At 42.3% G+C, this 25,824-nt stretch overlaps 1 protein-coding gene across 6 annotated transcripts in view; it reads left to right on the top strand.

Moving 5' to 3' along the window:
• The first annotated feature begins 5,931 nt into the window (after nucleotides 1-5,931).
• RRBP1 (ribosome binding protein 1) overlaps nucleotides 5,932-25,824 on the top strand; it is a 205,083-nt gene continuing 185,190 nt past the window's right edge. For 3 of the 6 annotated variants that reach the window (XM_033935933.1, XM_033935932.1, XM_033935929.1), the window contains exon 1: nucleotides 5,932-6,259. The gene's annotated coding sequence lies outside the window, so the exon portion shown is untranslated. The remainder of the gene's footprint in view (nucleotides 6,260-25,824) is intronic. The other 3 variants (XM_033935930.1, XM_033935928.1, XM_033935927.1) reach the window with 1 other exon arrangement.

The raw sequence follows: 25,824 nt of genomic DNA, 5'->3' as shown, positions 1-25,824 counted from the left end.
AGGCTTCCCATCAGCTGATCACAGCAGAGGAATCCCCATCAGCTGAGCCAGTTTTAGGGATTCCTGGTGGCTCAGCTGATGAGGATTCGCCCTACCATGATCAGCTGAGCCACACAGCCTACACCCCTCCCCCTGAATCTCCCTGACATCTCCGTCCCACCCCACATCCCCCAGCCCTTTTGAAGAGCAAATGGCAGGAGGGAAGCTCACTCACTCTTGCCTACAGCGTTATATGTTGCAAAAGATGAGGTTTCCCCCTCCCAATGCATCTTGGGATGCAGTGGGAGAGGCTGAAGGCCCTGATTACTCAAAACGGCGTGTATCTATGTCTAGATATATGTGTGTGTGTGTGAAGGGTGAGGGGGCAAGGAGAGATTAGAGACAAGGAGACCTACCAGATTGAATGGGTCCCACAGTTGGTAAGGCTGGCTCTGCAGCAAGGAAAAGAGTAGGTACACTGGCAAGCAGTACTGTGAGCAGGAGGAGCTTGAATGCTCTTACTTACATCCTACCTTTATCTGCCAGTCCCCTGGGAGCACCACAGCATCATTTTTATCATAGCCACAGCAAGAAGCAGTGTAGAGCAGCATTAGGCCACAAATTTCTGTGACACTATAGCCGTTATATTAGAAACACATCTACATGTAAATATTGCATACACATGTTAATTCCAATTTCAAAATGAAAACTTTCCACATCAGGATTCATACCAGCTCAAGACATGCATAGATTTTTAGAAAGTGTGGATTTCAGCTAAAGCTTTACACAAAGGATTAAGGGACTAATTCTTCTTAATCCCATGCATTTCATGTCCACCTTCAAAATGAAAACAGTTTATAACAGTGACTCACTATTTTAATTGGCAGCACTTACACGTCTAGCTTTACAGTTTGGGACAGCTAGGCATGAAGGTGGAATGTTGGGAAATCGCCACTTCCACTTGTAAGTGCCTGGCTCATGTCGTTCAGTTTTTTCAATGTGTGTGTCTCTAAAATGGCTGCTCTTGCTGTATGTGCCAGAAAATACAGGGGCACTCCTGTAGATCCTATAGTACAGTGTCTTGCAAAATTTGCCAAGCCACAACACACTAAATGTGGTGGCCATGGCTCAAGGCATCTGGAAGTGCGCAGATGTCAACGACGTCAACGCAATGCGAAGGCACTCCAGACAGGCCCTGAGCCGCCAATGGGGGAAGCTGGAAGGGAAGACGCGCGGAGAGGAGAGGCACTGGCTAACTGTCTACAGGATGTGCCTCTTGCTGCGAGAGACACGTCCTGTAGGCAGTCAGCCAGTGCCTCTCCTCCTCCTAGGCGTCTCATAGCACACCTGGAATCTCAGATGGCACACAGTTTGCGATACACTGCTATAGCAGATGCTATCTGCTATCCATGTATATCTGCTCTGTGAACAGTTAGAGCATCAACTATACCCATTCTAGAGGTGGGGAACAGCATCAGAGAACTTGGGGATGAAAGTCAAAGCTGTTTGAGTGGAATGTATAATGTAATGTTGGACGGAAAAAATGGAATACACTTTAATTATTTGAAAGGTATTGATATAGAAACAAATCTTCAAGGAAGAGGGAAAATTAGGGATCTTGGATTGAGGTTGCAGGATGGTAGACTTAGAGTGACATGAGGAAACTTTTTTTTTCATGGAGTGGGGTGGTGAATGCCTGGTATACCTTGAAAGTGGAGGTAGTGGAGTCAAAAATACAGAATTCAAAAAGGGACAAACATGAGGATCCGTATAAAGATAGATGATGGAATCCAAGCCTTAAGGGACCCTTTTACAAAGCCATGGTAGCGATTCTCCCACGGCAAATGGACCAAAGCCCCAGTCAATTCCTATACCAAGCTCCATACCATTTTTGTCACCTTCCTCTGAACTGTTTCAAGTCTTTGTGCATCCTTAGCCTGATATGGCCTCCTCATTTGTGTTTGGAGTCCTATCTATACTGAATTTTCAGGACATGTTGGTGGAAGGGGAGGAGCAATAATGTTTTGACACGGTTGTTATTTTAAAATCTACATGTGCATGTCCCAGAAAGTGGACTCCTTTAGCTCTGGGTGAAAACAGAGGTTGCTCTCTGGGACATGGATAGTGGGCAGGGTTATAGGTCTGTCTTTTCCCTGGGACTTCTCTAGAAAGGGCAGCACTAACTGAATGACACAATTACCAAAAGCTTCTCATATGGTAAAATATTTTTGTCACTGCCCTTCTCACATCTGTCTAGATGTGAGGCACTCATTCATCCCCTGTACTATTGTGCTGAGAGATGTACCAGGCACCGACCAATAGCAGCTTGTGACTTCTGACTGTGCTGTCATAATAGCTGCTATTGTTGTAAGAATTATGGTTTGTGTTAAAGATGCCAAGACTAATATTTTCAGAATCAGCATGCATCTAGTTCATTTTGTTTCTGTTTCATATTTTTTACCAGCTAAGTGGGGAAAACAGTTAATAAGGTGGGGTATAAAGTGGAAGATTAGATAGCAGTTGTAGATTTCAAGAGACTGGTAGATAGAATAGAAAAATCACAAACTATAGTAGGCTACTATTAGAAAATTTGCCAGTTTGTTTCTTGCTGGTGGGGTGCTTGTTTATGTTTAGGGCTTCTAAATTTAGGGCCCCTTTTACAAAGCCGCAAAAGTGATGCTGCTGCGGTAAATATACCAAAGCCCATAGGAATAGAATTGCTTTGTAAAAAGGGCCCTTAGGTTTTAACTGATGAAAACTGATAACACTCCTGAAGCAAAACAACGAATTATGGGGGTCTTTTTATTAAACATTAGGGCATGCTATTCCTAAGGGCCATGCTGCAGATAACTTGCACTCATCTTTAGTAAACGACCCCCACTTATGACAGGTATTTATTGGAAAACACTGTAAAACTACCACTTCCTCTTTCCGATCACTCCTTCTCTGGCTTGTATCAGGGCTTAATTTCTGGGGGAACAACCTGGAACGCAGTTCCACCACTTCTTTTCATACTCCAGAGTAGCAGGGGAATTCTGCTCAGGTATCTCTCTTCCAAGAAGCCTCCATGGAGTAGGACAGGGGTGTCAAAGTCCCTCGTCGAGGGCCGCAGTCCAGTCGGGTTTTCAGGATTTCCCCAATGAATATGCATGAGATATATTAGCATACAATGAAAGCAATGCATGCAAATAGATCTCATGCATATTCATTGGGGAAATCCTGAAAACCCGACTGGATTGCGGCCCTCGAGGAGGGACTTTGACACCCCTGGAGTAGGGTTACCATTTGGCTCCAGAAAAAAACAGAATGGATTGACATATCTGGGTTTTACTTCCATTGAAAGCAACCCAGGGTTACCATATGGCTCCAGAAAAAGGAGGACGAATTGAGACATCCGGGTTTTCCTTCCAAAGCTTTCAATGGAAGTAAAACCCAGATGTCTCAAACCGTCCTCCTTTTTCTAGAGCCATATGGTAACTCTGGCGTTGGAGTGAGCCTGGAGCAGCAAAGAGCAATCACTTTACTCTCTAATTGCCCTTCTTTTTCGGTTGCTGCCCACTCCCTCCCCCAGATCTACATTTCCAATTCCTTTTTCCTGTCTCGTATACTCCACTCACTTTTTGTGTATTTTCTGTTCTGACAATTCCTAAGTATGTACCAAGAACCTCATGGCCTTAAATAAAAGCTACAGCTAAAAGAACTATCAATAAATCCCTTTTACTCAACCAAAATAGTTCTCACTATAGAAAAACAATCACTATAGAAAAACAAAATTTTGTAGACCATCAGTGCAAAATGTAGAAAATGTACTTAATTCCACACCACTCTTCATCATGAGTCCTTTTTTTTTTTGAAGTTCAATATAAAATATTCCACAATTCTCAGTCCATTTTCAATATACGTTATTCAATATTCATTGTTGAATCTTCTCTTTCTCTCATTATTCCAATATCATGAGGGTTCTGGGTTAGAGTAATGGCTTTTTCAACATCTGGGCTACTATGTTTGAACTCAGGTTGGAGAAAAGGTATTGGCCTTCAGGAAGAAAGTAGAGACCTGGATGTTTCTTTCTTCAGAGAGTTACTGTAGTCGGTAGGGTCTTTATGGGCCTTTTCAACATCTGGACCACTACTGTGGAACTCAGGTTGGAAGGAAGAAACTGGGCCTTCAGGAAGAAAGTAAAGACCTGGATGTTTCTTTCTTCAGAGAGTTACTGTAGATGGTGGGATCTGGATGGACTTGTTCAATATCTGGACCACTATTGTGGAGGTTGGAGGAAAGGTACTGGGCCTTCAGAAAAAAATAAAGACCTGGATGTTTCTTTGTTCAGAGACTCCCCCCTGTAGTGCAGTTTTTAGTGCCAGCTGCACCCCTCTTTGTCCTTCTTGGCAAACCATAGAATTCTTATGAGCATCAGATCTGTTACCGCCACAGCCGGTACTAAAAATGCTACGGTTTTGTAAAAGGGAGGTGGGGTGGTGGTGGTGGTGGGGAGGGGGGGGGGGGGAGATTGTGCGATCTGAATGAGCTCTGGCAGACTGTGGAAAGTCTGAGGCCGTCTACAGTGATCCAGGGGGGTAGAATCTATGTGTTGTATCTGTCATTTTATTTTAAAATTTTTAATGAAATTGCATATTGTAAACCATTTTGGACAGGTGGTCAATCGGGAATAATGGTATGAAATAAATAAATATCACAATCATAGCTGTGATCCAGAATTTTATCTTCCCGCCCCCACATGCGCCCTTCTTGGCAAACCATAGTTTTATCTTTGCTATTTGACGTGATCTAAGACAATAGTTCAAAAATTCTAAAAGACCCAATAAATCGCAAAGGCAATGCGAGTTGATCGCGTTGCCTTTGCGATCTTGTTCTTCCTGCCTCCCCGAGCCAGGCCAGGCGTACAAGCACAGGACCCACAAGACTTCACCTCCAACGTCAATTCTATTCAGTGGCATAGCCACACAACTAATTTATTTTATTTTTTTGGGGGGGGGGCAGCATGTCTAAAACCGGCCCTGCTCAGCCCAACCAGCAAAGCTGGGGCATTCTCCGTTGCGGGTTATACACTTAGGCCAGTGATTTTCCATTTTTTATGTTCTGTTGGAAAAATATGGAATGAAAAAAGTGGAAAATCGCTGGATTGTGTATAGGCCTCGATGGACACTACCCTAGCTTTATTGGTTGGGCTGAGAACTTTTCAGCGGCCCCTCATATAACCTGTATGTAACTTTGTGCCCTAAGTGCTACAATTTGCATAAGATTATAGAATATGGGCGGGGCAGGGAGGTAAAAAGGAGGTAGATAAAGTGACTTGCAAAGAAGCACATTCCTTTAAACACTAGTTCTCTCATTTTGTATCTCGTCTCAAAGGGGGGTGGATGGCGGCAGGAGCTATTTATTTTTAATTACACGAGGGAAAGGTCAGAGGTATCCACCGTTGAGATTTCGGAGGAGGGTGGGGGTTGCATTTGTTGCCACATCACCCTGTGATAGAGACGTCACTGATAGTACATGACATAGAAAAAGAGAACCCCCCCCCCCAACTTATAAGAGAAAGTCAAATATGAAGCAATACAGCCACGAATGGGACAAGCTGATATTTTCTGAAGAATCTAGCCAACATTGTACAGTTTTGAAACGTAATAGAGGAGAAATCTGTCAGGAGTTGATGCTGGAAATGTCAGTTCTGCGCAGTAGAACCTACAGGCCACCGGGAATGAGAAATTCCATCCTGAAGTCTGCAAAAGTCTGAAAAAAAGGAGCAAATCGCCCTCTGTAGTGAATCATACGGTTGGAATGTGTGCAGAAGACTTGAGACCAAAGCGCTATATAACTAGCAGACTCCTCCAGGCGAGTCCCCAGCATTTTTTTTTTAAGGCTGCGTTGACCCTTGTCCTTTCATATAGCCACTATAAAATGACGCCGTGCCTGAGAAAATCCTCTTCCTTTAGATCAGGGGAAAACCAACAGCTGAACCGGCACTTTACAGACAGCGCGGCGGAGCGATTTGCCTCCAGCCATTAAGCTTCCTCTCGCATACTGTGTTCTTGTCTGTCACAAGTGGCTCAATAAAGCTTTAAGCAAAATGGGGGGTGGAAAAAAAAAAAAAAAAAAAAAGAGCAAAGTGCCACGACTCCACAGAAAAGAGCGGAGACAGCGCAGAGCCGGTGGGGTTTGCAGGCTGCGGCTGCCAGCTGTTGTACTTCAAACTTTGGCTCCTTGGCATCGGCTGCCCCCCCCCTGTCCGTAGCGTTTTGCCGGATCGTAACCCCTGCAGGTAAGAAGGAAGCGTAGACACCGTGCTTTTCGTGTTCGCTGGGAAAGTCTTTGATCCTGCAGATGGACGGAGCTCCGGGAGAGGAGAGGATCTCCGACCTGGAGCTCCTACCGCCATCCGAAGTGCAAAACTTCCAGGCTCCAGAGGATTCGCTGCGTCGTGTTGCACGGCAGATTTACTGCCACATTTCCCCCCCTCCCCTCCCCCCTGATAAACTTGTAATTTGCTTTGAGGAAGAGTTTGATTTACGTCAAAGCCCCTATACTAAGATTTGCTGATTCAAAAGACAGAAAAGTGACTTGGAATGTATGTGGACGCGAATGATGAAGCAGACTTTTTTTTTTTTTTTTGGGGGGGGGGCGAATAGTTTTCAGCCGTAGCAGTATAGATGGTGCTCAAAATGTGCAGTGCATTAACCCCCCCCCCCGGGCGTATTGGCGTTATTAATTATCCGATCCTATGAGAATTATTATTCTTCCCCCTCCCCTCCCCCGTAAAAGTAGCATTGATAGTGTCTCTGCAGTTCATTCCGAGCCGTAAAACCTAAAGGGGTTAATCATATGAGCCAAGTTGACATTGTTCCACTGAAACTCTTTCTAATGTTGTAGATTTGCCTATGCTCTGCGTTTCCTTGATGTCAGGCTTTTCTTTAATAAGCTCAGACGTCTGCTGTAGTGCTGGGCTTAGCTTTTTCGTTGCTTTTTAAGCACATGCAAAGCCCGGACGTGTAGCATGTCCTGCACTAAAAAGTCAAATCCAAATACAGAATGGGATTTATTTTCCTGTGCTAAAAGACAGTTAAGACTTCTTTTTCTTTGACTAGGCGATCGTGAGGAAAACTCTATAGGAAGACAAGCGGTGTTATTTCGAAAAGCAGGATATGTATTAATAAAGAGTTTGGAAAAGAAGGTGAAAATAACATGTGCACCATTTCTCAATGAATGGGAGACTTTCTGGGCCATTTATCCTCCCCCCCCCCCCCCCCATGGGTTGGTTTTTTGTTTTTTTTTTAAGATTCCAGGAACGGCTACGTGTTCACATTTCCCAGCCTAATAATAACGGGGCTGTGCGCCGAAACCATCTGATTCGCTGGCTTGATTTCGGAGAGACACGTCTCCAAAACCCACGCAGGCTGATCAGCCTCTGCCAAAAGCCGGTCCCAGATTCGAATTCAGACCTCTTCGCAGACGGCTAAGTACACACGGGACTGTGCAGTACGCGTTGGAGAGATGATTCATTTAAGAAAGTGATAGCTGAAACACTGTATATGCGCAGGGATCTCAAAGTCCCTCCTTGAGGGCCGCAATCCAGTCGGGTTTTCAGGATTTCCCCCAATGAATATGCATTGAAAGCAGTGCATGCACATAGATTTCATGCATGTTCATTGGGGAAATCCTGAAAACTCGACTGGATTGCGGCCCTCAAGGAGGGACTTTGAGAGTAGACCCCTGGTATATGGTGTGCAATAGAGATAAAAAATGCCAGAGGCAAGGGTGATCTGGCTTTTTTATTTGTTAGTTTAGTTTGCAGGCTGTGCAGGGGCTTTAACAACATGGAATGAAAGTAATAAAAATGGCCCTGGGAGGTCTGCCAAGGAAAGGTGATCCCCCCCCCCCCTTGTCTATGATTATGAAAGGGCGATGCGCACAGGAATCTCATTACTTATGAATCCACTCTGATCGCTGTTCCTTTAAGTCAGGGGTGTCAAAGTCCCTCCTCGAGGGCCGCAATCCAGTTGGGTTTTCACGATTTCCCCAATGACTATGCATGAGATCTATTAGCATAAAACGAAAGCAGTGCATGCAAATAGATCTCATGCATATTCATTGGGGAAATCCTGAAAACCCAACTGGATTGTGGCCCTCAAGGAGGGACTTTGACACCCCTGCTTTAAGTCCCCTCGCACTTTTGACCGATGCGATGTTGGGGGGTGATTTGAGTATTAAAAGCACTGGGCAACAGACACTGGTTCTGAAATGTCTAAGGAAAGCTGGACTAAATAAACCCTGAAGGGTTTCATCTAGGCTAGGGGACAGAGGAATGTTGTGTGTAAACCTTGCCCGGGCGCTGGCGCATCCTCAGGGTCCTACCGTGATGACACAATAAGATGAACCTTTATCGGAAACTTATGTCAGCTAATGAGATCAGTGCTGTGCAGATGCTAACCATGTGAAATTCTTTCTGGCTGCTATCATTAATTTTGTAGTCAGGAATGAGGAATGACGTCCAGGATCTATACCTGACCAGTGGTGAAAGTGAACGGAATCTAGTATTGCTTTTGCAAAGGGTTGCACAAACATTGTCTGTCTGTACATATTGACCTATATTGCATCAGAAAGCTTGCACTCTTGTGTGCTTGTTTAACCTGGCAGTACCTACAAATGAGGGTGGGTGAGTGGACGGATGGGACGTGGTGCTTCCAGTTTTCACTTGCAATTATCCAGAGTTGTTCCTTCATCTGTTCACTCTTCTAATTAATTTTAGTCTTTGGTTAGGGGTCATGCAGCAGGATTTCTTCTCAAACTCTGCTGCAGTACATGGACTTTAAGTTCAGCCACTAAGAAACACTTATTACACTTTGGGATTCTTTTACTAATTTGCGCAAAGCGTTTGAGTGCTTAATGTGGGGGTGGGGGAAGGAGGCTTACCCCATACCCCATATTTTGTGGTAATTTGCCACTCAATATGCACTAATTTATTTATTTTTATAATTTTTTTTTTTAATGAGGAGGTGTTTCATGGTAGGGGAATGGGCATGAAAGCATTATCCAGCTAGTGCATTCTCATAAGTGCATGTAGTGGTGTAGCGAGAGAGGTTGGTGCCTGTCATCGCTGCTTCTTCCCCCCCCCCCCTCCTCCGGTACCTCTTCATATCTTCGTTGGCAGTAAGTAGGCTGAGCGTTCCTTTTGACACCATTTTCTGGTCCTGTGAATAGGAAGTGACATCAGAGTGAGAGATGAGGCCGGTTCGAGCAGCGTGTAGGACAGCCTGCTCGCTGCTGGTGAAGATTTGAAGAAGTGATGCAAGCACTCCTGTCATGTCAGTACCTGGGATGGTCTGCCTCCCCCATGCTATGCCACTTGAGTGCGCATGGCAACCAGTTAATGTAGCGTTAAAACCAGAACATTTTGGCCATGTTTCTACAAACTACATCTAGTTTTAGGCGTGCTTTAGATGTTGTTGCGGCACAAGTGCCAATCAGCGTTACTTGGGCACCGGATGGACGTCCGATGTTCATTAAAAATTAATTTCCTAATATAGACATCCCTAAGATGTTATATATAAAAAAGGTGGTTTTTACTGATTTGTTATCATTATTTCAGGACTGTAAGCTTTAACATAATTAACCCAAAGTATACCATCATTAAAAGGATAATAAAAACACAGTATACTATGTTTAAAAGGATATTTATAATATGTTAGTTTCAGTGGGAGTTGATCTGGGAACATCAGTGTGCATGCTGAAAAAATGTGACGTGCTTACACGCTAACCTTCACTCTAATCCGCTGTGCTAGACAATAATAGCAATTCTGATTTGATTATATTACTCCTTATAGTTAGTGAATGGCAGTTAATTCTGCTAGGAGACAGAACAAGGTAGATCTCACTTTCCTGTCATATCCTTTTTCTTCATTATTTCAGAATTGTATACTTCAACAGTATAGAAACAAAAAAAGTCATAAAGTATGCCATGTTTAAAAGGATAAGTACAAGATTACTGTTTGACTGAGAGGTACTGAGTGGGAGGTGAACTGGAAACATCAGCATGGAAGGGGGAAGCTTCACTCCTGTGCTACACAGAAACTTGTATAGCAATGGTATCATTAGCTCCTATAAGAAGTGTAAAGCATAGGACTTTTGAGCATCGTATAGGCTTTACATAAACGTGGTTTAAGCTCCAGAAAGGCTTTAGCATGATACATGCTATTTAGGTCATCCAATCAGCTTTCTCTGGGCATCCCACAGACATTATTTGAGAGAGGTTTTTAGAAGCGATTCCTTGCTCTAAATAACACTTTTTCTCATGAAACATTGGTACAATCAGCTCATTCTTCAAAGCAAACAGAAAGCCCATAACTTCAATTGGCCAAGCTTAAAAACAGAGTAAAACACAGAACAGACCTGAATGTGGCTTCTAGTTCATTGCAAATGGAGGTATGCAGCTGCACAATGATGACCTCATTGTAACATCATCAAAGTGCACCTGCAAAGTAGAATGCCACAAGTAAAAGATGAACTCATAACCTCTGGAAGATCAGTATAGCGCTTTTACTCATTGAGCTACACCACCTTCCACTCCAGTTTCTCTGACTCCCCTGTCATATCATAGCAGTGATCTGCTAAGGTAAAATCTGCTTAGCTATCATTTCACAGTTAGCTGAGACAAAAGACGTAGCTCAATGGCTTAAAGCACTGCTTTCATTGTCTCAAAAGCCAGAATCTCAGGTAGGGTTCAATAACTGTGACATGGATTCAAATATTGCTGTTTTTATCGAATGCAAACTCAACTTTTGGAATAGATTGTTTCTAGTATTGCTAATGTTGTGCTGTTTGAGATGAAAATTAGATGTGATTGGTCTGTAGCTTGTCATTTTTATTAAAATGAGTATTTTGTCAGCTGTAGGACATGAGGGAGTCGAACCCAGACCAGGCTCACACCCCAACCTTTATTCTAACCGCTGTGCTACAGAATCAGCCATAAAATCCTAGCAATTCTAATTGGATTATACTGTTCCGTTTAGGCGTCGTTTGGGCAGTAGCATTGGCGTGCTTGCGGCTCTGTAACGGAGTGCCCGAAGCATGCCGAATCTGCTGTAGTTTAGCATAACTCAAGCTGCCAGTGTAGGAAACTGACTGAAAGAAGCCAGCAAGTTAAAGGCACCTGGTTCATCCTTTCCACCTCTCATCTAATCTCATGTTCTCAAATTTTATGCTGGTTGCAGGCTGTGAAGCAGGAGACATGCCAGCTACCCTGTTTGCCACTCCCTCCCCCCTTTTTGCAGCCTGGGCCTCATGGAACACTAGATAGACAAAGGTCAATGTGACCAAGTATCTGAAGTGGTGCTTATTAAGGAAACACTAATGCCCGGCTGCTACTCAATATGAATAAGCACGAGGTGAAAAATGGTATAAGATTTTTATTGCACAGTCCAGGAAAGCAGCATGCAAGTGTAATATCAGGTATCGATGAGATGGATGACAGGTATGCAGAGTAAGCCACTCCTAGGTCCAAATTGTTACTGTGGTAGAATTGGTAAGGTCCCATAATCTGCTCCTGGTAGGAGAAGGCAGGTTGAAGAAAAAGGAAGATGGATTGAGACAAATTAAGAGTTGATTGGTGAGTTTTAGGCTGTCTTTTGTAAAGGTGCGCTAAATCCACGCATGCACTAACTACGAACGCGTCCATAGGATAGCATGCATTCGTTAACCTTTAGCACAAGCTAATGGCGCCTAAATGGTGCCACTTAAGCACACGGTAAAACTTAACGCTTGCATGTTATCCTATGCACGCGTTAGTAGTTAGCGCATGCATGGATTTAGTGCACCTTTATAAAAGTCTAAAACTCACCAATTGACTGTTTTCTCAGAAAATCTTCTATAACTACACTCTTCTGAAGGAAAAAAAAGCATGAAACATGTTAATATTGTGAAAATGTATATAATTAATCACAAGGGCAAAGAAAGGTTGCAGGACATCATTCTTACCTATTCTTTCAGTTTTGAGATTTGAGCTTTGGCCAGGTGCAAGCTGTTGTGCTGAACCCAGTTTGAACAGACCTGCTCTGGCCTCTGGGAAACACAAGGGGAGTCATTAGCCACTCTGGGAGCCTGAAATCAGGAGAAAAAGTTAAGACAGACATCTGTGGCAAAAATAACAAACAGAAGTCTTGGGAGAATATGTCACACCACAGTCTCAGAATAACAGCTAGAATGAACAGAAGCAAAAAAACACTGTTTCTTTTTTATAATAAGGATGCCTATCAATTATGACTCTAAAAAGATTTACCTTTAGCTCTATGAGGAAAAGCACTGCTTCCATCTTCCCAACATATTCATGTAACTTGCATATTCATTTTGCTGGCATCAAAGTTTCAAATAGCATGGATTTTTTTCCAACTGACACTCCTAGAACCAATTTTTATCATCACTAATTCTCAGACCTGCTAATGACCCTGTGGAATGGAGAGAGTTGTGGCAGATATCAGGGGGAGAAAAAGTTAATGGAGAATCACCATAAGCAATAACACAGAATGGGAGTCACAAAGAAGAAATTAGTTCTGCATGAGCTTTTATCTAATAAAGACACCTAAGTAGCTTGCAATATATCATTCTCACCTAGATTTGTTCCTGGAAAGATGAAAAAGGTTAGACAAACATCAAAATTGCAAATTACTATAGCTGCTAATGGTCCTGTGAAATGGAGAGAGTTGTGGCAGATATAGGAATGAAAAGGTTAAAAGATAATCAAGAAAAGTAAAGTCTCAGAAATCAGCATAAGTCCAATAACACAGAATAGGAGTCCTAAAAGAGAAAACACTGCTCTGATGGACCTTCTTATACTAAGCATGCCTAAGTAGCATCTGACGTCATAGGCATTGTTTGGACTTCCCACCAGAAAACTTTCAAATCTGATTAGGCGTGCTTTAGGTGTGGTTTGGGCAAACACACCTGTATTGACTTTTAATCAATTCCTCCCCTTCTCAAAGCTTTTACTAGAAGCCATTTGTCATCTGCTTAGTCTGTAGAGGCTCTGTTGCCAACTTCTAAACGAAGTTCCCTCTATAGCTCTATGCCTTAAAGAGCTGCTTTTATCTTCCATACGTCAGGGGTTCAAGTCTTGAGTGCGGTTAGCAAATATTTGTATTCATATTTCTACCAGAAACCCTTCAAACTCTTTGGCCATTCCTTTGTTTAAATATATTTCAGTTGATCTTTAAAACGATCTGCAGCAATTCTCAGATGTCTTAAAGCAGCCTGTTCTCTCTCATCCTAAACCCCATCCCCCACCCCAACACACACTCCTGAAGCATGAAACCACAACCAGCCAAGCTGAATATACCAACAGGAATGTCTCTAGGGTACATCTCAAAAACATGTACCTTCCTTTAATACCTGTCCAAGCCCTCTGAAGTTTTAAGTAAACTGTTATACCTGTTGCCCTGTGCGGATTTTGCATAGAAGGAAATACATTCCTACCACAATGGCTTGTAGCAGAGAGAAGATGAATGTATCTGATGCACCTGTGCCTGTAAACTGCAGAATGCTGATGAAAAACAGCAAAGTCCACCACTTATGAGAGCTGTTAGGATGCTGTTAAAATGAGCAAAGGTGAGGGTGGGATTTGAACCGGGGAGCTTCAGAAGATGGACAGGGTGCAACAAGGTACATTAACTTAGTGGGCCACAAATGGCATCTTTCTGTCAGATAAGTTTCCTCCCATGACAGCTTAGGATGTCCTAGCCATGGGAAGGAGAAAATAAGTTTGCCTGGAAAAGGAAATGTGCTGATAAAAATGGCAAAGTCCACCATGTAGACCAGGGGTGTCAAAGTCCCTCCTCGAGGGCCGCAATCCAGTCGGGTTTTCAGGATTTCTCCAATAAATATGCATGAGATCTATTTGCATGCACTGCTTTCATTGTATGCTAATAGATCTCATGCATTCATTGGGGAAATCCTGAAAACCCGAATGAATTACGGCCCTCGAGGAGGGACTTTGACACCCCTGATCTAGACCCTCTTATGACAGCTAATAGGAAGCTGTTAAAATTAGAGAAGGTGGATTTGAACCAGTGAGCTTGAGAAGATGGACAAGGTGGAACAAGGCGCATTAACTTGGTGAGCCAGAAATGCTTTCTTTGCAGTGATTGTGATATGATAGCTAATCAGATGATACATAGGCAGGTCAGTGAACTATGATATGACAGGGTGGTGAGCTCTACCTGAGTAGAAGCTGTTGTAGTTCAATGTGTTAAAATTCTGGGTTGATCATACAGAAGTTGTGAGTTCAACACCCAGCACATCTTTTAATTGTGGCATACTATCTTGAAGGTGCACCTTGTTGATCTCACAATGAGGTCAGCTTTCTGAAGCTGCACAGCCCCATTTTGCAATGAGGGAAAATGCATGTTAAGGTCTGTATCTGGTTTTTCTATTTTTAAGTGCTAAGAAATGAAGTAATGTGTGCAATAATGATATCTTTTTCATGTTCTTTCTTTGCTCTCAAGAAAGAGCTGATTGCAGCACTGTTTGTTGAGAAAAAAGGGGGTTCTTTTTAAGCAGGAAAGCCAAAGGTGGTGTAAAAAGTAAATCATATTACTGTTTGGGCAGAAAAGTACTATGTTTTCCATGCAATATGTTCATATTGATGTACTCTATTGATATGGTGGCTTATTAAATCTATTAGGAGGGAGAAAGAAGAAAAAAAACCCCATATTTGAACTCACTATAGGAAATATTATTGCGGAAGCGGAAAGCACGCCTAACTTGTGTCTATAGGAAGTTGCCGGCTATGAAAGCTGAAACTGAATTGAAATGAAACAACACCACTCTTGGACCAGCTTTTCCTTCGCCTAAATTTTCCATGATGTTTAGACCCGGTCTATAGTCCAACTAGCGTCTATGTATTGTCTATCCCTAACCACGTCCATGTATCGCTCACGTCTACAAATTTAGACGCGACTTTTCCCTAAACTTGCGTCTATGTCGCGTCTTTGTTCTGAAAACGCCTATCTGACGCCTAACTCCGTCTAAGTCCCAAGTAACGCTTGTTAAGACCCTTAAATCGCTCATCCGCTTAAAATCAGACACCTAAACCACACCTAAAGTTAGGCGCACGTTTACAGAATCGGGGCCTTAGTGCTTCCTAAATAGATAATGGTAAATGCTCCTGATGTACCGATAATTTTTTCTCAGGTAACCACATTAAAACGAATATTAGCGCACCACCTGAAAAATACATAATTGAAAAATGCCTACAATACTGTTATGTTAGAAATGGGCTGAGCGCATACCACGTTAGAATGACATGGTGATAGAATTTGTCCCCACCCCCGCGGATAACCATGGGAAACCATCCCGTATTGTTATTTAGTGTCTATTAAAGAATGACACGTTGACAAAATTCATCACCGTTCCCGTCCCCATGGATAACCGCGGGAAATAATCCCATGTCATTTTCTAGTGTCTATTTCAACCTCAGTCCTTCTACACCAGCATTCTTCAAAGGAAAGCTTGTGGGTCAGTGGTTGTGGCCATTCATACTCTGATTCTTATGGGAGCCAAGGATAATGAAGCCATTGTGACATCACTGATGTGATTGGCTCTTAGGCACTGGTGGAATGAGGCATTATGACATCACAATATCTGCTCTGGATACCAGAGACTGTCATTCTGTAGTGTCTATCTCAACTTCAATCCTTCTACACCAGCATTCTTGAAAGCAAAGCTTGCGGGTCAGTGGTTGTGCCCAATTATACTCCGATTCTTCCCTCTCTCCTTAAAGAATGACATGAAGATGGTTTCCCACGGTTATCCGTGGGGACGGGAACGGTGATTAATTTTGTCACCGTGTCATTCTCTAGTGTCTATCTCAACCTCAGGCCTTCTACAGTAGCATTCTTCAAAACAAGGCTTGAGGATCAGTGGTTGTGCCCACTCATACTCTGAGTCTTCCCTCTCTCCTTAAAAAATGACATGGGGATGGTTTCCCACATTTATCTGCAGGGATGGGGATGGTGATAAATTCTGTTATCGTGCCATTCATTCTCTAGGAAAAAGTCCCAAATTAAAATGCACTAAGTCCATATTTTAATGCAACTTAGTTAAAAAGGAACCTTTAGCAGCAAAATTTAATGCACTTATGCACAGGAAGTAAAAAGGCAATGCACTGGTTGGAGCATGCCAGCATGTCTCCTGAGTTACCATACGGAAACGTAAGAGTTACCATAGTGGGACAGACTGAAGGTTCATCAAGCCCAGTATCCTGTTTCCAATAGTGGCCAACCCAGGTGCCAAGATTCTTTACAGCACATTAAATTTATTTGCAATTAGCATGGATAGGAGGCAGTAAGGGCTGGATTCAGTAAATGGCGCCCACATTTAGGTGATGGAAAGATCTGTGCTAAACTTTTATTCTATAAAGGGTGCTTTGCACAAAATGTTCTTTGTAGAATAGTGGTTAATGCTTTGGGCAAGAGGACTTACGCCTGCTGAAACCTGATGTGAATCCTGTCATGCATGCTGAGCACGTAATCCATGAGTTCTGTAACACTGCGCCTAGATTTTCGGATTGCCTCTGACCAATCCTTGGCTATGTCCCCTTTTGGGTTGACACGAGATACTTTGGGTGTGGTAGCGCTAAATAGAAATAATTTAATAGTAGTAGTAGTAGTGTGCAGAATTATAGAAAGGCCTGTAGGCAGATCCATAAGTAAATCCAAATTAATGCCAATTAACAGTAATGTTAGCATTGAGTATGTGTGTGTCCATGATTGTGTATGTTTATGTTGTACGCTGCTTAGGCTTTAAGCGGTGAAAAATTTTTCTAAATAAATAATAATTGTTATTAGCTCATTAACTAATTAATTTACATGCACATCTGTCTTGAGTGCCCAGATTTGGGCGACCTATATATAGCATGGATGTATGTGCAACCCTGCTAATTGCCTTAGTGACAGCATGCAGTAAGTACTCTACGCTAATTATAGCGGGCACTAAGACCCAAATTCTGTATATGGCGCCTAAAGAAATCAGCACTGACTAGCGCGATTCTATATAAGCGTGATTCTACCCACGGTGTAAAATTGCGCTTAGTGCCACCTAAGTGCCGCTAGGCATCCTAACATTTAGGAACACCCTATTTATGCCAGGGTTTTTTGGGCCTAAATGCCTGCGCCCAATTTGTGTTTGCAATGACACCTACATCAAAAACAGAAAACAAGCAAAACGTCCACCACAGAAACTCCACACAAAAAACAGCAGAGCAAATACAAGAATAAAAACTGGAACTGATGATACTGATGAAGTCTTTTATCTGCACAAGGTGCAGATCAAAGAAACCCAATATAAAAATACACAGTAAAAGGTTTCCAATTAATGACTACCGTATGTACTTGAATATAAACCGATCCGAATATAAACCAAGGTCTCTATCCCGCCCCTAAAAATCAGGAAGTAACTTCAGAGGGGTGGGGCGGGACCGAGACCGGCAGATCCTTTAGTGATTTGGTAAGAGGGAAGGCCCCCGTGGCATCTGACTTTGTTATTATAGCCAGTTGGTTTAGCAGGACCCGGACCGGGACAGGACCGAAGGTAGGACTGCTCACAGTCCGGATGCCCCACTGACTCCTCACTCCCCCTCCTCCCAGAAGCCAGCAAACAGCATGGAGAACTGCCACGGTTGCTGCCAAAAGGAATCAGCTGCCTGCCTTGCATGTCGGACCTGACTCTCAACTCCATTCCCCACAGCCCGGTAGGCTTAAATTTGGACATTTTTTTTAAACTACGGTAGTAGACTCAAATATAAGCAAAGACCCCCATTTTTGGGTCATATTTTTTGGCCCAAAAAACCTGTTTATATTTTAGTATAAATGGTACTATTATTCATTTCTATAGTGCTTCTAGTCCCTGCTCAAAGAGCTTACAATCTAGTGAAGACAGATAAACTGGACAAGAAGGTACATCAATACATAGTGCTCAGGTAGGGGAATTATAGAGGGAATAATAAGACAGATATTGGTGCTTAGAAGGTAGGTTGGTGTTTGGAATTGAAAGCATCTTCAAAGAAGTGGGCTTTCAGTCTGGATTTGAATACTGCCAGAGACGGAATTTGACATATCGAGTCAGCCAGTTTGTTCCAGGCTTATGGTGCAGCAAGATAGAAGGAAGGGAGTCTGGTTGGCTGTAGAGGAGAAGGGTACAGATAAGAGAGACTTTTCTGATGAGCAGAGTGGGGGGGGGGGAAATGTGGGTGAAGATGAGAGAGGAGAGATACTGAAGAGCTGCAGAGTAGAGAATGACATGGGGAAAAAAATTTGTCCCCGTCCCCGCGACCATCACCTCGTCCCCATGACTACTATCCCTGCAGCATCCAGTCAGTCAGTCAGTACTGCAATATTTAGCTTATTCCTTCCTTATAAATCAAAGTTCTGGCTGCTGAACTAGAGAAAGAGATGTTCAGCTGCCAGGGCTTTGTTTATAAATTTTTATCAACACAACTAATATTATTTTATCCTAAAGCAAAAAGAAAAGAAATAGAATTTTTTTTTCTACCTTTGTTGCCTGGTTTCCGCTTTCCTCATCTTCTCATTCAATTCCTTCCATCCACTGTCTGTCTTCTTTCTGCGTCTTCCATTTGCTGTGTTACTATCCCTTCACCCCCACCCCAATTGGTCTGGCACCCATCTTCTTCCCTCCGCTCTCCCATAGTCTGGCATCTCTATCTTCTTCCCTTCAACTTCTTCTCCTCACTCTCTGTTCACCATTTCCCTTCAACGTCTTATCCCCACTCTGTCTTCCCCATTTCCCTTCAGCGTCTTCTCCCCACTCTCTGTCTTCCCCACTCCCCTCCAGCGTCTGTTACTTTCCTTTCCACCATCTTCCCTCTCGCCACCACCGCTCTTCAGCACTCCTTACGCAGTCTGAGCATCTCCCTCCCCCTTACCTCAGCGGCGCATTTTAAGTTTACCGAGAAACTTGCTCAAGCTGCCGGAAGTTGCGTCAGAGGAGAAGCTTCCGCCCACAGACGCACGCGACTGCAGGCAGGCTCTGGCGGCTTGAGCAAGTTACTCTGTAAACTTAAAACGTGCCGTGAAGGTAAGGGGGATCAAGCACATGCTAATGCCATACTGTGCTAATTCACACTCATAAAAGTGCAGAACATTTAGTCCTTAAAAGCTATTAAAATACTCAACGGAGCTATGTTTTGCCCACAGACTACCCTTTATGTTTTATATTGTATGGGGTCCTTTTACTAAGCTGCAGTAAAAGTGGCTTTAGCTCGCCCCTATGTGGGTTTTTTCTGCATGCTAAAGCCATGTTAACTGCAGCAGTAAAATGACCTAATTTATATGTTTTTTTTTTCCAATTAAGTTAAAAAAACAAACAAAAACTTACTATAAAGTTTGAATAAATAAGTGAATATACAAATATAGAAATAAAAAGTTAAAAACAGGGGTTTCTTGACCAATCATGATGTTCACAGCCCCATGAAACTGTTTGTATTGAGCATTTCAACACTTGGGTCTTTGAGGTCTTTCCCTGTATTTTTCTGTACAGGATATTGAAGTTTTCAAACAGATATACCGTAACTATATCCATTACTTTTTTACCTTGTACTAATGTTGCCCTTAGCATGTGACCCTTAAAAAAAAAAATTAGTGTGTGAGCCCTCACCAACACCTGTTTTGCAGGTGGTAAGGGTTTGCATGCTAATCAGCTGGTGTGTAGCAATGTAGCTGTGCTAACTGATTAATGCAGAAACGCCCACTTTCTGTTCCAAGACACACCCCTTTGTGATAAAATAAAAAAAAAATACATATGTTTTAGCACAAGGTTTGCATGCGCAGATCACAAAACTACCTCAGGACGCCTGAGCGCATTCTGTAATAAGCCATTTTAAGCTGTGGTAGTGTTTGCCGCAGCTTAGTGAAACGATCACTATGGCCCCCTTTTATTTAAAAAAAAAAATTTTACCGCCAAAAGTCTCGGCGGTTTCCAAAATAACATACATAAAAATACACATACACTAAAACAAAGCAATCCAAAATCATCACACATATAGCTATTGACACAAAAAGGAAAAAAAAAAAAATACCCTTAACAATACTTTCAACAAATACTCATCAGCTGTAGTTAAGTTTGAGAGGAATAATTATCATACCGTATTAGAAATAAGCATCAACAAATAGCTTAGGAATTCTATGAGCGTTGGAGCTTTTAGTGCAGCATCTGGCGATATAAAACCCTAATGTAGCTTGATAAAAGGGGTGCAACTATGCCCAGGTCATGTAACTTTTTAAGGAAGTGCTAACTTTTCTGCACTTCCTTTTTAAGTATGTAGAACCCACTCATGTGAAATTGCCTCTAAAATATACAGTACAGGGCTGCTGGGTTTGTATGCAGAAAGAAAGGCTGAACGTGTGAGAATATGACTGAAAAACAGGGATAGAATACAGCTGTGAATATAAACCTAGGAAAAGCTCAGCATAGGATACAACCGATAGGAGGTGATTTTGGAAAGTTTGCTCGTGTGAAAAGGTCATTTACATGTGTAAATTGGAATATGTGTAGAAGCAGCGATTGAAAGGACACTTTTTTCCAAAACTTGGTTCATTTTTTTTTTTTAGTCAGTTTTCAGCTATGCGATTCATTTCGTTCATCAAGGCAGAATTCATTTGCTATTGCTTATTCCTATGCCGAAACTCTGTGGAGCCAATATTGAGACCGCAGGACTTACTGGGGCCGAGAGCAGAAATTAAGGAGGCGGGCCCCCAGTTTCTTTCCTTTCTGCCCCCTCCCTGATTTCCCCACCTACCAAATACCCTCCCATCCGACATCCCTCCATTCATTTAAAAATCAGCTGCTCCTGGGGTCCCCATGGACTGGAATATCCTTCCCTTCTCAAGCCTCCCTCATCTTTTAAAGAGGTCACCAGCGTGGCAGAGATTCTGTAACACTGCACGCGGCTTCTGCTGCACTGTTCTGCCTCCTCTGATGCAACCTCCTGTTTCCACTTAGGCGGACTGCAGCAGAGGAGCAGCACTATAGAATTGCTGCCATGTCTGCAACCCCTTTGCATTTTAAAAGGTGAAGGGGGTGGGGAGAAGGGAAGGACATCCCGTCCCATGGGAGCTCCCTGGAGCTGTGGGACCCAGGGCAGCTGTCCTGTTTGCACCCCTTCCCCCCCCCCCGAATGACAGCCCTCCCCTGTTCTAGTTGTTACCAGCAAATCCTGCTGTTCACATGTGCAAAGCTGTGAGTGATGCCAGTGTGGTTTGGAATGTGTTTTCTTGTAAAATTGCTGCCTTATGGGATTGAATTCTGTAAATGGTGCCACAAAAATAACACGTTAAGCACAATTCTATAAATGGCAACCAAAGCTTGATGCCATTTACAGAATAGCACTTAACCCCCAGAATCCGCCCTCAATTTTGTACATGAGGATTTACACCAACTGAACTTTGATGTAAATCTCTATGCCTAAATTAGGCATGGATCCCCTGAATTCTGTAACACTGCACACAAATCCTAGAACCCCCCCTCCCCGACCCGCCCATGGCCATACTCCCTGTTTGGATTTGTGTAGAAAAATTTGCATGTACATCGTTATAGATAAATGGCTATAAAGATGCACGTGTTAATTTCAGTGATTGTCAATTAGCAACAATAACTGATTTAGTGCCCAGTTACTGGTGCTAATTGGTTCGTTAAACAATTAAATTGCATGCACACTTTGGGCGCACACCCAATTTTGAGCACTATATATGGAATTAGGGGAATGGTGTCAACAAATGCACGTGTTTTCCCCACGGCTTTATAGGGAAAATGCTTGAGTATCATGTAAACCATTCTGAACTGTATAGAAAAATAAATAAATATTTGTTTTACACAAGGCGTCACATTCATCCTGCCTCTTATAAGATAGACAGATAGCAAATTGTGGACGTCTCAGCTTGAACGTCTCTCTTCCTACCTATTAACAAGTGAGTTCTGTTCAGAAATGCTTTTTTAAACAGAATGATTCAGTCCCTTCATCACTTCTGGACTTTAAATCTCTTAATATTCTTATTCACTCGCTTGCGTAATTTCACACTTAGATTATTTGCAATTCTCTCTACCAAGGAATTGCACTAAAAGAAATCAGAAGGCATTAGATAGTGCAAAACACAGCAATAAAAATGATCTTTAATGCAAAATAAATATGATCGCGTTACCCCTCTTCTGCAAAAAGCTCATTGGTTACCTATATCACACCGGATCACTTTCAAATGACTTTTCCTTAGATTCAAGGTAATAACAAAGAACTCTGCAGCATTCATTGATAAGCTGCTTATTCCATATAGAACCCCCAGAGCACTTCGATCGTCGCATCAATACCTTCTTTCAATTTCATCTATTCGTCAGTTGGTGTATGATACTACCCATAAAACAATCTTCTTGGTAGTAGCTCCCATTAATGAGACAAAAAACCAATATTACAAATTCAAATCCAATCTTAAAACCTTTTTTTTAAAGACGCCTTTGAGGTATAGACTAGGAGCAAGATCTCGGAAACTCAACATTCCCTTTTGGTTTTCTCTTCCCATTGATTTATTATTTTATTGAACATTGTAATCCTACCCGCTTCCTTTTGTACCATGTAAAGTTTCCCCTGTTGTCATTTTAGATTTTGATTGTATTGTCAGATCCCCTCCTCCCTTTTTAAATTATTATGTAAACTTCTTAGGATGGTTACGCGATATATCGAGCTTGAATGAAACTCTAAGGTATATACAAACTTCAGCGTAAAGTGTACCTTTTTATCTAGGTTAAGGCAATTTTTTTCAAAAAGCAGCAACCCTGTTGGGAAAAGTGGCTCTGTCCCTTAGAAGCTACCATTGCATGAAAAATTATATGCAGTGTTTCAAAAGAGATGGTTTTGTAAAGTTTCAAGTTTAATGGTTATTTGATATATCGCTTATCGTAATACTAAGCGATGATACAAACAATTTAAAATCAGGGGGTACTCAACAAAAATGCATACTTTATCCCTCTTTCTTGGAATTCCTCAAACCCTAATACCACCAGATCCTCCCACAAATTAAAACTATCCTTCCTCTCGCTAAAAGGCATTTCCCACACAGGAAAGCTAGGGACCTCCCTCCACTTCAAAATCACTGAGCTCTGGAACAACCTTACCTCCCATCTTTGGAACTTGAGCGCTCTCCAAGTTTTCCGCAAACATCTGAAAACCTGGCTTTTCTCAAAAAATGTAAGTCTCCCTCCAACTTAGGAATCAAGGAAACTCTTATATCTTGGCATCCCAAGTCCTCTAAATTTTCTTCACACTTCTACCTCTAACCCTCTGGTGTAGTTCCTTCCTATTTCTCCTACTGTAAACCGCGTCGAGCTGATGCGGTATACAAACCTAAGGATTAGATTAGATTAGATAAAAAGACAGAACGGACTAACATGGCACAAAAGGACTAAGGGTGAACTACAATAAGGTATAGTAAAGGAGAGAAAACAAAAAAGAAGAACAGAATAAAGGGGAGGGGGTAGGAGTTTTATTCAAACTGTTGATTATTAAAGGGTTGTTATGGGTGTTACCTGATAAAGGAAGAGGGTCGTTTAAAGCTAGCTTTCTTATTTATTTTAGTATTTATATACCACTTATAGCCTAAGGCCCTCTTTTACGAAGGTGTGCTAATTGATTAGCGCACGCTAAACGCTAACGCATGCATGTTAATCTATGGACGCGTTAGCGTTTAGCATGCGTTAATCGGTTAGCGCACCTTCGTAAAAGAGGGGGGAAGTGGTTTACATTCAGGTAATCAAGTATTTTTCCCTATCTGTCCCGGTGGGCTTACACTATCTAATTAAGTGACTCACACACTCCACACCCACAAATTCAAGGGACAATTTATTCAAAACCCCACAACCCTTGATAAATTAAATTGATATATATAAAATTGGAGGAACGAATGGAGGAGGGTTTTTTTTTTTAGCCAATGAGGTAGCTCCGAGTTATGCCTGCTTGAATGCTAATGAGCAATGACAGGTTAGAGTCTGAGGCTTTTCCTCCTGTAAGGATCCCTCTACAGTAGGTTTTCTGTAGCTTTTGATAAATTAATAAAATATCAAATGTGTTTGAGCCAAATGTGAATTTGTAGCAAAGCTTGAAAAAAAATGTGTTTTGAGTGAAGGAGTAAGTCAGAATTCCTCAATTTTGGGAATAGGATTAGATGACTTGCCCAGGGTCACAACGAGCAGAATGGGATTTGAACCCACAACTTCAGGGTGCTGAGGCTGCAGCTCTAACCACTATGCCACAAAAGGCTCCCATGGGAACTGAAAGTCCCGCTGTGTCCTGGACTTTTGCCAGCCTCAAGCAGGAGAAAATATATTAGGATTGAGGACTGGTGAAGGTGAACAAAAGTGCTGTGGGTAGATCAGGATTTGTAGACCAGTCTGTGGTCAGAATGGGGAGTTTTAACAGAATACCATTTGTAGTTCCTCCTCCTGCTATGAACTGCAAATATTTGCTTTTCAGGCTGTGTCTTCTTTTTTATTTTTTTCAACCCAACAGATGTTAGAGAGAAATTATACGATGGGGGATGTCTGAGAGCAAACTAACTGAAAATTTGATGTGGAATTAAAAGCAGTGAAAAGATAAACTGGGATTTGTGGATGGGTCAGATTGGACTGGTAGTTCTGGAGAAATAAAGTCACCCCCCCCCCCCCCAAGAAACAATCCAGTGTATTTATATGGGAGAAGCAGTTCCAGGCTCTGCAGCTTAGGCATTTTCACATGCTGAAAATATTAGTCGGGGAATTGCTCCTTTCAAACTGCTTGCCTACTCTCCTGGTCACAAACCTACATAGATTCAATAGAGATACACCTGCCCACCTGCAAAGAAACAGATACAGAGATACACTCGCAGACATGCTCACAAAGCAAGATGTATTCATAAACTTAGAAAGAAATCCTCAAAGTTACTGGATTCGTGACCACTAGGAGGCGTAAGGTAGTGGTGTTGGTGATTCCCTTCTGAGGGGTACAGAGATGTCCATCTGCAGACCAGGAAGTATGATGTTGTCTGCCTGGTGCCAAACTCCTAAATCCAAAGAAGTAATCACTCTTAATGGTATTCAAAATATACTGTATCAAAAAAAATGCATCAACTGTTAGTAAATTTTATGCTCAGAGTCATGGAGGCAAAAACCCCGACACTAATGCCTCACCGCCCAGTCATTGCATATTTAAGAGATTATTAAGAAGAATTCAGTTGTTCAAATTTTTAAGATTATGTGCCACTCGGGCTAAACTACTTGCTTGTGTACGTTTATGATTTAAATCTGAACAGCAAATTTAACTTATAGCTTGCAGGTTCCGACATGCCACGTTTCGTTCCTGCTTCAGGGAACCAATGATATTTTGCACGAATTTTCTAATTATGGGCGTGATAGACTTAAAAGGTTGAACATATCATTCATATTAGCCAAACAATTCTTAAAGCTTCCTTCTGTTGTTAATCACATGTGGTGCCAAACTCCGGCAAGTTACGGAGAACTTACCGAGACTCATCAAGCCTAATGACTATTATCCAGTGCTGCTCATCCATGTTGGCACTAATGATACTGTTAAGTACCCCACCGAATATATCAAAAGTGGCTTTGTGGCTCTGGGAGAGAAGGTGAAGCAGTCAGGTGCACAGGTGGTATTCTCTTCGATCCTCCCCTGTCAAGGGTAAAGGCCTGGGCAGAAAAGCTTGCATCCTGGAGATGAATGTGTGAATTCGTAGATGGTGTCGAGAGCGTTTCATCTTTCTGGACCATGAGATGATTTTTCAAGGGCTGCTGAGC

The sequence above is a fragment of the Geotrypetes seraphini genome, chromosome 3, assembly GCF_902459505.1.
Source record: "Geotrypetes seraphini chromosome 3, aGeoSer1.1, whole genome shotgun sequence".
In the NCBI taxonomy this organism is placed as follows: Eukaryota; Metazoa; Chordata; class Amphibia; order Gymnophiona; family Dermophiidae; genus Geotrypetes; species Geotrypetes seraphini.
This window is presented reverse-complemented; position numbering and strand designations above follow the sequence as displayed.